The sequence below is a fragment of the Pristis pectinata genome, chromosome 39, assembly GCF_009764475.1.
Source record: "Pristis pectinata isolate sPriPec2 chromosome 39, sPriPec2.1.pri, whole genome shotgun sequence".
In the NCBI taxonomy this organism is placed as follows: domain Eukaryota; kingdom Metazoa; phylum Chordata; class Chondrichthyes; order Rhinopristiformes; family Pristidae; genus Pristis; species Pristis pectinata.
This window is the reverse complement of record NC_067442.1, coordinates 10,046,051-10,058,070: the sequence shown is the minus strand read 5'-3', so window position 1 is coordinate 10,058,070 and position 12,020 is coordinate 10,046,051. Positions and strand designations below refer to the sequence as shown.

At 44.7% G+C, this 12,020-nt stretch overlaps 1 non-coding gene across 1 annotated transcript; it reads right to left on the bottom strand.

Annotated features, from left to right (window-relative positions):
* Positions 1–343: 343 nt before the first annotated feature.
* trnas-aga (transfer RNA serine (anticodon AGA)) lies at positions 344–425 on the bottom strand. The gene has a single exon. It is a non-coding gene; the product is annotated as a tRNA-Ser (tRNA).
* Between the last annotated feature and the right edge of the window lie 11,595 nt (positions 426–12,020).

Below are 12,020 nucleotides of genomic sequence, written 5' to 3'. Positions count from 1 at the left end.
TTCCTGGAAACGTGTTTTGTTTTCGTGAATAAACTGTATATTTTTGGAAATTCAAAACAGCAGGAAGCGCACTGTTACCGAGCGGACAACGACATACACAGCATAACGTGCCGAATCGCCAGCATCTCTGGGTGCGCTCGAACCACCAACCTTTCATTAACAGCCGAACGCGTTAACCAGCTGTGACAGAGAGAAAACAGTAAGGCAGCGGGGATAAATGAGTTTGTCCCGGGTCGGGAGGCGGTAACCAGGGTTCGGTGCTGGGACCCGGCTTTTCACAATCTGCATCAATGATTTGGATCAGGGGGTCAAGGACAATATAAAGCAGAAAATGCTGGGAACACGTAGTCGGCAGGATTCGAACCTGCGCGGGGAAACCCCAATGGATTTCTAGTCCATCGCCTTAACCACTCGGCCACGACTACCTCGATCCTCACAACTGGCCAGAGAGAAGGACATTTTCCATGGGATGCGATCAGTGTGTCGCGGGACTGACGGACCGATCCCGGAGTCAGAGAAGCGGGACTGATCCTGAACTAAAAACAGAACCCGCTGAAAATACTCAGCAGGTCAGGCAGCGTCCTCGGAGGGAGAAACGGTGTTTCAAGTCTATGATCTTTCACGCTGAAATCTGGGCGGGCAGTTGGACGGAGGGAGTCTCACTCAGAACGGGACAGGATTTCCTCATCCCGCCATCGATAAGCGCGTTCAGTTATTAACGAAAGGTCGGTGGTTCGAACCCAAACAGGTTCTGGGCTGCTTCGGGGGGTAGGCACCAGGCAACAACATCGATGTGGGCTGGAGTCACATACATTTCAGAGCGGGTGAAGCCGGCTGGTTATGTCGCCACCCCCCAGCACCTGGGAGTCAGCCGGCGGGAGAGAGTGAGGGTAAGAAAAGTTCTGGTCGGCACATCAGAGGGAGGACTTGACTGCACCGCGATGTGTGCACAGGAGGTTCACCGGGATGTCGCCTGGGCCGTGGCGTTCTCATCAGACGAGACTGACTCTGCTGTCCTTGTTTTCCTTCCAACGTAGGAGGCTGAGGTCGGATCTGTTTGAGGTACACAAGTTAGTCGGGTCATAGGGAACGTTTCCACGCAGCAGACGTACCCAAACGAGAGCGCGATGCAGGTGGAGAGTCGACACAAGGTCAATAGACACACAGTACATGGTGGAATGCGAAGAAATGTGTGTGTGTGTGTGGGGGGGGGGGGGGGGGCAGAAGGACCCTACAGAGCATGGGGGACAGGTCCCTGCAGGTAGGGTGACAGGTCGGTCGGTGGGTTAGGAAGGCGGATGGGAGACTTGCTTTTGTTGGCTGGAGGCACAGAATGCCAGAGCAGGGAGCTCTGCTGGAACTGTAGAAAACACACGTTAGGCCACATGTGGAGCCCTATGTACAATCCTGGTCACCACCCCGCAGGGACACACAGACACAACAACATCCGAATTAGGGGCAGGAGTCTCCACTCAGCCGCGCAAGCGCGCTCCTCTATTCAGTCAGATTACCCACGAGTTCATTAGATCCTCAACTCCACATTCCCATGCACTTGCGGTAACTTGTCACCACCTTCCTCAGCAAGTATCTGTCTACTTCTGCCTGAGATATACTCAGATCTCGGTTCCCATCTTCCTGATAGAAAGTGTGTTCCATGGACTCAGGAACGATTAGGAAATCACCTTCATTGAGTGACCGCATATTTTAAATGGTCTCGACAAGTTATCGATTCTCCCACATGTAGGAACATTTGCTCCACTTCTGCCCTTTAAATACTCCCAAGGATTTGATGTGTTTTTACAAAGTAACTTCTCGATCTTCTGAGCTCCAGTTCTGTTGGAGCCAGAGCCTCCCTCACATTTCAACTCACAACCTCACACTGTGCTGCCCAGAACAATACACAGTCAGTTCATTACAGAGCTGCCCAGCACTCTCACACAGTGTCAGGCCGGAAACTACATTATTTGTCAAAAGCGCAATGCAGGATCGAAAATGTATGTTCTGTTCGATATTAGGGCAGAGATGATGTTGGTGGTCGGGACATCTTCCTCTTTTCAGTGTGGTAAAATACGAGAGAAAGGAGTAGGTTGGGTGTAAGAGATTTAGAGGGGATCTGCGCGATATTGTCATTCACCCAGAATGAGGGTGGAATCTTGGACGCTGTCAAACATTTGACATTTATCCAGGCGAGAAAGTGAAAGGCCAAGGCAGTGACGATTAGAGACCGAGTGTTTTTCAATGGGATTAATACAGTTGGATAACCAATGGTGTGCATGGACATGATGGGCCGAACGGCCTGTTTCTGACCTGCATCAATCTATGACTCTCGATGTACTGCTCCAGCATCATTCAAACTGACACTGTATTTAATGAATTTAAATATCAGCCAGTGGTACCCAAATATAGCCGTGCTAAATATGCACATACATTTATTGCTGAAACTATATAACGAGTGAATGCCAGAATTTTGGAACAACAAGCAGGACATAGCGTGGACACCACATGATCACACTGTACCAGAGACTGACAGGTACAGAATGAACCCCACACTCTCACACTGTACCAGAGACTGAGAGGTACAGAATGATCCCTTCACTCCCACACTGTACCAGACACTGACAGGTACAGAATGAACCCCACACTATCACACTGTACCATACACTGACAGTTACAGAATGAACCCCACACTCTCACACTGTACTAGAGACTGACAGGCACAGAATGAACCCCACACTCTCACACTGTACCAGAGACTGAAGGTACAGAAATATTAAGCTCGTCAATTTATATGCGCATTGAGCTGTTCCTTGTGAACTTCATTTTCCTCCCTGTCAAACTGAGCCAGCCTGTGAGTGATCTCCTTATTTTGATTGTCTTGATTTCATTCACAAATGTCTCTTGCCTATTCACCGTGGCGCTTTAAGTCTCTCAACGTCTCTTATTTCAGAGGGATGCCTTACTCCATGTCTCAATCTGAAGCTCGCCGCTTATATGTTTTGTGTGTGTGTGCGTGTGTGTGTGTGTACGTGCGTGTGTGCACGCAAGTGTGTTCGTGTGTGCCGGTGTGTGTGTGTGTGCGCGCATCTGTATGCTTGCATATGGGAGGTTGTATTTAGCTTTGAGTTACAGCGTCATTATCTGGTTTGCTGTCTTTGCCTGCGCCTCGGTCTGTGTGCGGTGACAATGGGTTTCCAGTTTGCAAGTGTGGCGTTGTACACGGGCGTATTTTGGTGGTGTTACTGAGTGTGGGTGTGGCGGGTGAGTATGGAAACACGCGGGTTGCTGTGAGCAGTGTTCTGATCGGAGCTCCACAGAAAACAACAGAGAAACATAGACATTCTATTCAACAAATACACAGCAGCAACAGCACATTTGAAAACAGTTTTTTTTTATCTAGAACGAATTGGATGCTCAAAAGAGGTCAGTTCAGACAACAGAGTCACCGTTGCCTGGTTCAGAGTCCAGAGGTCGATGAACAAAACCTTCTTCTGCTCTTTGTGTTATCATTACCATTTTAACCCGGAGCACACCCGGACAATCACCTTCATTCCCTCACCAGCAAAACCTCCGACTGCTGCAAACTGGCCGCAGCCTCGCGCCCCCTTCTGGTAACCATTCCCGCAGCGCCGGCTCTGCACCATCGGACCAACAATTCACCACAGGCATACCGGGGAAATGGTCACAGCGAGGAGACATGCATTAGAGGCTGACATCTGCACACACAATTAAATCTGTTCGCAGCAGAGAATATATTGAAACAACGGACACATTTCATGCAGCAGTAGATATGTTTACCCAATCGGGAAGTCATTACACATAAGTCAAATTTCTTACATATCAGACACGCAATGGAACACAAAATTATGGACATGGCAAGGAAAACCTTGAGGCAGTGTTGGATATCTAAACAATAGTGAACATAGATGTAAGGCATAACTGTAGATACCTGGTAACAGTGAAGAGGGGTGTGATGGTGAACGGGACCTGCGGTGCGCCAGACAGGGAAAGCGGTGGTTTGGATTGTTATCATTTACTGATGCTGGAAGTGAGATGAGAGGCCATGATGGAGCTGAAGGACTGAAGGAATGAGGTGCACACTTCTGAGTGGAGAAACTGCAGGGACAGAGGAGGAGATCAGTTTGTGTCGCTGGAAAATTTTCAATAAAAAAAGAAAACAGACTGGACTGAAATTTCTCAGTAGAAACAGAGCAATATTATATCATCATATCCGTTCCTCTAAGTTGGAAAGTTATTGAAAGGGGATCTACATCATGTGAAAATATTGAATAAATGGATTCCTAATATCTTCAAATTTTAAGCGAAGGATCAACAGTACCACTCCTATTTTTTTTTCCATGTTTAAACATGATATAGTTTGAGAGAACCATTGAAAAGTAGTTGGGGGGGGGGGGTATTGGATCTTTCCATTTAAGAAAAATAGTTCGTTTGGCCATTAATGTAACAAAGGCAATCATACGGTTAGCGGAGGCAGATAAATGGCCAGACTCTCCTTGATAATCCAAAAATTGCAATGATAGTGTGAGGTTGTAAATCAATCTTCAATACATTTGAAATAATGTTGAAAATGTCTTTCCAATATTTTTCCAAAAGAGGACAATAGCTAAACATATTTGTCAAAGAAGCCACATTCGATTTACATCTGTCACATATAGGATTTATATGGTGATAAAAACGAGCTAGTTATATTTTGACATAATGGTCCTGTGAACTACCTTAAATTGTATCAAAGAGTGTCTGGCACACATTGAAGATGTATTAACTAAATGAAGAATTTTCTTCCATGTCTCTGTAGGTAAACATGTCTGGAGTTCGCTTTTCTATTCTTGCTTAATTTTTTCCGGTGATTCTGACGTATATTCATAATTAAGTCATAGATTATTGCTATCAAGCCCTTCTGATAAGGATTAAGACCCTTTTCCCCCCGTAACTTCAGTTTTGTAAGGTGTGGGAAAAGAGGGTATAGTAGCTTTGAAAAAAATTCTCATCTGCAAATATCGAAAAAAAGTGTGATCTCGGCAAATTGTATTTGTTAGACAATTGTTCAAAAGATGCAAAACAGTTATCAATGAATAAATCACGAAAACATACTATTCCCTTCCTGTTCCATATGGAAAAAGCTGAGTCAAATATGGATGGATGGAAGAAAAAAATAGATTGAATGGGACTTGACAAGTCAAATTTATTCAATCCAAAGAATTACGAAATTGAAACCATATTCGTATTGTATGTTTAACTATTGGGTTAATGATATGTTTACTTAATTTAGGAAGTGCAAAAGGGAGTGAAGCTGCTAAAATAGAAACTAACGAAAATTCAAGTACTGATCGGTGCTCAAGGTGTACCCATTTGGGGCATTGAATTATATCTGCATCTTGTATTCAAAAAATTAAAAATCTGTTATTAATTGCGCAATAATATAATCTAAAATTAGGCAGGGCCATACCACCATCTCTTTTTTTAGTTTTTGCAAATATTTCTTATTTAACGTTGGGTTTTTATTCTGCCAAATATATGAAAGCATTTTGGAATCAATAGTGTCAAAAAAGGATTTCGGGACGAAAGGTGGAATCGCTTGAAATAAATATAAAAATTTTGGTAAAATATTTCTCTTAAGCGTATTAATTCGGCCTACCAATGATAAAGTCAATGGGGACCATTTAGTAAATAATTGTTTAACATGGTCAATTAAAGGCAATAGATTCGCTTTAAATGTCCTTATATTTCTTGCTAATTTCAACACCTAAAAACATAAAATAGTCAGTTACCAATCTAAAAGGTAATTGCTTATAAATTGGGGTTTGCATATTTAATGAAAAAAGTTCGCACTTATTACGATTTAATCTACAGCCAGAACAAAAAAATAAACTGATCTAGTGGTAGTAGTACTGCGAGGATAGATTCCTCCGGATTAGAAATATAATGTAACAGGTCATCTGCGTGGAGAGATATCTTATGAATCTTCTGTCCGCGAGTAACGCCACATATATTTGAAGATTCCCGGAGTGCAATAGCCAAGGGTTCTAATGCAATATCAATAATAAAGGGCTTAAAGGGCAACCGTGTTTACTACCTCGAAAAAAGCCTAAACATAGGAGATTTTTGATTATTAGTGAGTATTGAAGCCATAGGTGTATAATAAATCATTTTAATCACAGATAAAAATTTAGGGCTAAAATTAATTCCTGAAGTGTAATGAATAGATATTCCCATCCGACTCTGTCAAACACCTTTTCAACATCTAGTGAAACAACACATTCTGGAATTTGGGATGAAGGGATATATATAATATTCATTAATCTCCTAATATTAAAATGTAAATAACGATTCTGAATAAATCCTGTCTGGTCTTCAGAGATAATTTATTGAAGAACCTTTTCCAATCTAAAGGCCAATAGTTTGGAAAACATTTTTGAATCTACATTTAATAAAGGCATCGGTCGAAATCAGTGGGACCTTAACCTTTTATTAAAAATTAAAGATGTGGTTGCTTCATAGAAAGATTTTGGTCGTTTACCTACTGATAGGGCATCTTTAAAAATTTTCGCTAACCAGGGAACAAGAATATCGGGAAAAGGATTTTAAAAATTCAGTTGTTTGGTTTAGTTTGGTTTGATATATTGTTTATATTTTTTTATAGATTTGGGGACATTTTTCTTTCTTTTCTTTTATATATATAATACATCTTTTCGTTCCTTTCTTTTACATTGTATTCATTTATTAAGAGATCGCAGGATCGACATTTTTTTTTATATTTTATTATTCTTTATGATTATCGATGCCATGATTGTTCTCCTGACCGTTTTGTATTGCATGTACAAACATTTACCTTATATATTAATCTGTATTAATTTGAAAACTAATAAAATAATTGAAAAATAAAAGTTTGTGTCGCTGGATTCGCTGCTCACTGGAGAGAAATCTGCTGCATTTCTAGATGAATAAGTTGTCCTGCAACTGTATGAAAACTATGAACAGAGCCGCTCACTGGCAAAGATCAATCTTGTGTTAGTAAAGGTACCGGTCGTATTTCCACAGGGACAATGTTGAGGTAATGCCGAGGACTGTGATGTATGTTGTTAAATCGCCCCATTATTTCCCAGAGGGACAATAGTCTTGTTGCAATGTGTTTGTTCAAGTGAGGGTAAAAAAGGGCAATGGTTTGGGTGTAACCGTGTCACTGGAGACTGATCCTCTGTATAAATCAGACCCCATTGGAGAAAGTCAGCTCAGATTATCTGTCCGAGCGGAGGATTCCGGAGCAACAGAAGTCACAGCTTCTCGCTGAATTGGGATACCCAGTAATGTGGCGGATAGAAGACATTTACTATCCTGTGCTTTCAGCCATTGGAATTTCTAGTAAGCCGCTGTCTAAGCTGCCGTAGGTGGAAGTTGATGTCAAATTCCAATGCTCCGAATGGTTTCCAGAACCACCTGTCCAGACCCTGCATTTCAAACAAGAGAGTGTAGATTCTGGGATCTAGAGGTAAAAAAACAAACTGCGGGAGGAAGTGAGCGGGTAGAGCAGCTGGTAGATCAGAACTTTCTTGAAGCAGGTGTTTGAGTTAGGGACAGGAATCAATTCCTCAAGAGGTAGTAATAGTCGTGAAAAGTTCCGTGTTGCAGAACGAAGCCGTTGTGAATTTTCTGTTAAAAAATGAAAATGCGATGAGTGAGTATGAGATAGTTTATGGAGAATTCAGTGAAATTATCGAAGTCAGAGAGGTTTATTGCGCTTAATTATTATCAATGTTGCAAAATATGGTCGTATTATACCGGTATCTGACAGCGCCCCAGACGTCTGACAACCGTATCGAACTTGCTTCCCACTGAGACCCCTCCCCTGCCTCCCTGTGATGCATTCAGTGGGAAACGGCACGTCTGGCCGTGAGATTGTGCCAGGCCGCACTGTATCTGTTGGAATCGTTCGTGTTTCTGTTGTCAAACCAAAACGATGGCAGATGATGGACTGTGAAACTAAAGCAGAACATTCTGGAAGCCCTCAGCCCGGCAAGCAGCGTGTGTGGAAAGAGAAATCAGTTATCGGTTCAAGTCGGAGCCTCTCACAGAACAGTTCTGCACAAGGGTCTCTGTTCCCGACACATTCACTGGCTTCTCTTTCCACAGATGACATTTGCCGGGCTGAGAGTCTCCGGAATGTCCTGATTTGTTCCTTCCTTCTGTTGATCTGTCGCTGACAGGGAGCGCCGGGGAAGTTGGCGATTGGTCAATGGAACACTGCCGCCATCTAGCGGCCGCGTTTATCCGTTCCATTCACCACGAGGCGCGGACAATGAGGGAAAAGCTGATCCATCCCCTATTGCTTCTGACGAAACACCTACCCAGATGATATCTCCCTGCTACCTGAAACTTCCGTCAACAGTAAGCAATCAGGAACCACCGCACGATACAGCAACAAGGTTGAATTGTCAACTGGTCCCGTCAAACTGCTCCTTTGACCCCGGCACTGATCAGTAATTCCTCTATTTCCCTTTCTCTCTCTTCCAGTGAACTTGGTGGCGATTGTGATCCTGTCCCGGGGAAAGTGCGGTCTCTCCAAATGTATCACTCTCTACCTGTTGGGAATGGCTGCGGCCGATCTACTGGTCGTTATCTCGGACCCACTGCTGAGGTGGACTGCTCTGATTTATTTCCGGCGATCATTTCTCCGCATCACTCCCGTGTGTAGTCTCGGTCTATGGCTGGTATTTGCAAGCACCACGGTCTCTGTCTGGCTGACAGTCGCTTTCACCTTCGATCGATTTGTGGCCATCTGTTCTGAGAAGCTGAAGACAAAGTATTGCACCGAGAGAACGGCGGCTGTGGTTATCGGGGCAGTGAGTGTGCTGGGCAGTTTAGAGAGTGTCCCCTGGTACTTCACTGTCCAACCTTCGTTCATAATTCATCACGTTCCCTGGGATTGTGTCAGTAAACCGATCTTCAGTACATCCCCCGTATGGGCGGCATTTGAGACTTTTCACCGCATTTTAACCCCTTGTGTCCCGTTCTTTCTGATTTTACTGCTTAATGTTCTGACGGTCAGACGGATTCTAGCGGCCAGTAGAGTCCGCAGGGGGCTCCGGGGCCGAAGCCATGGAGAGAATGACAAGGATCCCGAGATGGAGAACCGAATGAAATCCATCCTTTTTACTCTTCAGTATAACCGGCAGTTTCATACTGTTGTGGGTAACACAGGTGGGGTTTTACATCTATGTGCGTATTTCAGACATTTACTACTATCCTGTCACAGATCCCCGTTATATCACAGACGTCACAGCGGGAATGCTTCAGCTTCTCAGCACCTGCACCAACACGTTTATTTACACTGTAACTCAGAGGAAATTCCGCGAGGAGCTGAAGAACGCGGTGAGATTCCCGTTGATTCCGATCATGAGAATTATTAAATCATAGGAAGAAATTGTGTGAAGAAGTGGAAGTAACGCAACCTACCTGCTCCCTGTCCCTCCATCCCCGACTCGGGAGAAAGTGGAAATTATGTAACATGTCCACCCTTACAATGTTTTATACATACACCATAGCGAGCGTCCTATCCGGATGCGTCACGGCTACATATGGCATCTGCTCTGCGCAAGACCGCAAAAGTCTGCAGAGAGTTATGAACACAGTTCAGTCCATCCCGAAAACCAGCCTTCCTTCCATGGAGTCTGTCAACACTTCCCGCTACCTCCAGAGAGCAGCCAACATAATCAAAGATCCCTCCCACCCCTCTCATTCTCTCTACTCCCTCTTCCTCTGGGCAGCAGATACATCAGATGGAAAACACGCACCGCCAGGGTCAAGCACAGATCCTATCTCACTGTTATCAGACCACTGAACGGATTTCTTTCACGATAAAGATGAACTCCTGATTTCACATTCAACCTTGTCGTGGCCTCTTTCACCTTATTGTCTCCCTGCACTGCACTTTATTTGTAACGGTAACACTATATTCTGCATGATGTTATTGCTTTTCCAATTGTACTGCCTGAATGTACTGATGTTTGAAATGATCTGTGTGGATGGCGTGAAAAACAAAGTTTCTTTCACTGTTTCTTCCAACAAAAATAAACCAATTATAATCAGAATTATGAACAGAGCTCTAAGACAGCCGTTTACAGCTGATACCGACGTCACCCTCGGCCTCCCCATCCCAGGGATATCCCGTTTGCCTCATACACCCTTCCCCAAGTCACCTCTCATCCTGAAACCAGCTGGTTACCTCTGCTTCCGATTCTCACACAGTGTCCGACCTGAAGCGTAATCCCTGTTTACCTTTCCACACATTCTGCCTGATCTGTTGAACGTTTCCAGGTATTTTAAGAATCTCTCTACCCTCTGCTGCTCCTTTATATCGCCCCTTTCCGCCTTCTTTCTCTCTCCCTCTCTCTGTCTCTCTCCCTCTCTCTGTCTCTCTCTCGCTCTGTCTGTCTGTCTTTCTGACTGTCTGTCCATCTGTCCATCTGTCTGTCTCTCTCCCTCTCCCTCTCTCTCCATGACTGCCCTTTACCTTCTCTTTCTCCCTCTCGCTCCCCGCCTGCCCACATTCCGGCGCTCTCCCGGTTTCCCTCCTGTATCCTGACCCTGAGACCCTCCTTCTCCTTGCACTTCACTCAAAGACATCTCACTGTATTTAGCGGTATTTGCAACGTGCAATTGCAATCCTTGAATTAACTCTCATGAACAGGATTAAACTGTTGTATAAATGTGGATAAACCACCATTAAATCTCCCTGCAGCTTCCTCTGTTTCAGAGACAAAATAATTCCACTATTTCAATTATTTCCCACAGCTGAAGAGTTCCAGAGCTGCAAATATCCCCATAAATCTCTTTCTCCGTCACTACAACCTCAGCTGTTCTGTAATAGGGCCATGGTCACAGAGTCATCGAGCACAGAAACAGACCCTTCCGCACCCAGAGCCCAATCTTCAATCACCCATTTACTCCGATCTCATTTTATTCACCCCACATTCCCAGCATCTCCATCCCCACATTCTACCGCTCACCGACACACGATGAGCATTCTTCGGTGTCAATTCCCCTACCGACACATGTCCTGTTCTACATTTGAAATAGTCTCGGGTGCAGCTGTCCAGGTTACTGTTGAAAATCAAAGATTATCTGCAGCCGACATGGATACGATGGGCCGAATGGCCTCCTCGCTGAGTAGTAAAACAAAAGCAGAACACGCTGGAAATACTGAACAGGCCAGGATGCATCTGTGGGAAGAGAAAGAGAGCGACCGTTTCAGATCAAACACCGCTCGTCACAACTGAAAAGGGGACACAAGATGCAGAGAGGGATTTGACCTGAAACGTTTACTCCGTTTCCCTTCCCACGGACGCGGCCTGGTCTGCTCAGCATTTCTGCTTTATTTTATACATCCAACATGTGTTTTATTTTCACTTACTTTCAGATATAAAATTCGACCATTTGCTCCGGACCCGGATCTTGTGGCCCAGAGTGTGTGAGGAGCAATGAGGTCACCTCTCACTCACTGAACCCAGAGAGTATTCGGCCCACGCTGCTGAACCTCTCCTCACAGGGACAGACCCGGTGAACCTTTGCTGCACTCCCTCGGTCACAGGTGTGTCCTTCCTCAGGACGGGCCGACCAGTACACAGGAAGCCGGGAGTCTTTGCATCTCCCCGCCTCAAAGGGCGGTAGAAGCAGAGTCAGTGTATATTTCTGAAGGCCAACATGGATACATGGTCAATCAGCAATGTGTGAAAGGTCACCGGGTGAGGGGGGAATGTGGAGTTCAGTATCCAATCAGATGAACCGTGACCTCACTGAATGGCGGAGCAGACGTCGAGTGGCCGAGTGGCCTACTCCTGATCCTGATTACCATGTCTGTATATTCCAGGTGCCGTCTCACCAGGGCCCGGAATCATTCCAGTGATACTTGGTTGCTCCAAGACCCAAACTCTCTACAATAAAGATCAACATACCGTTTGCCTTCCCACATGCTCACCAACCCTGCATGTTAATGTTCAGTGTGTGCA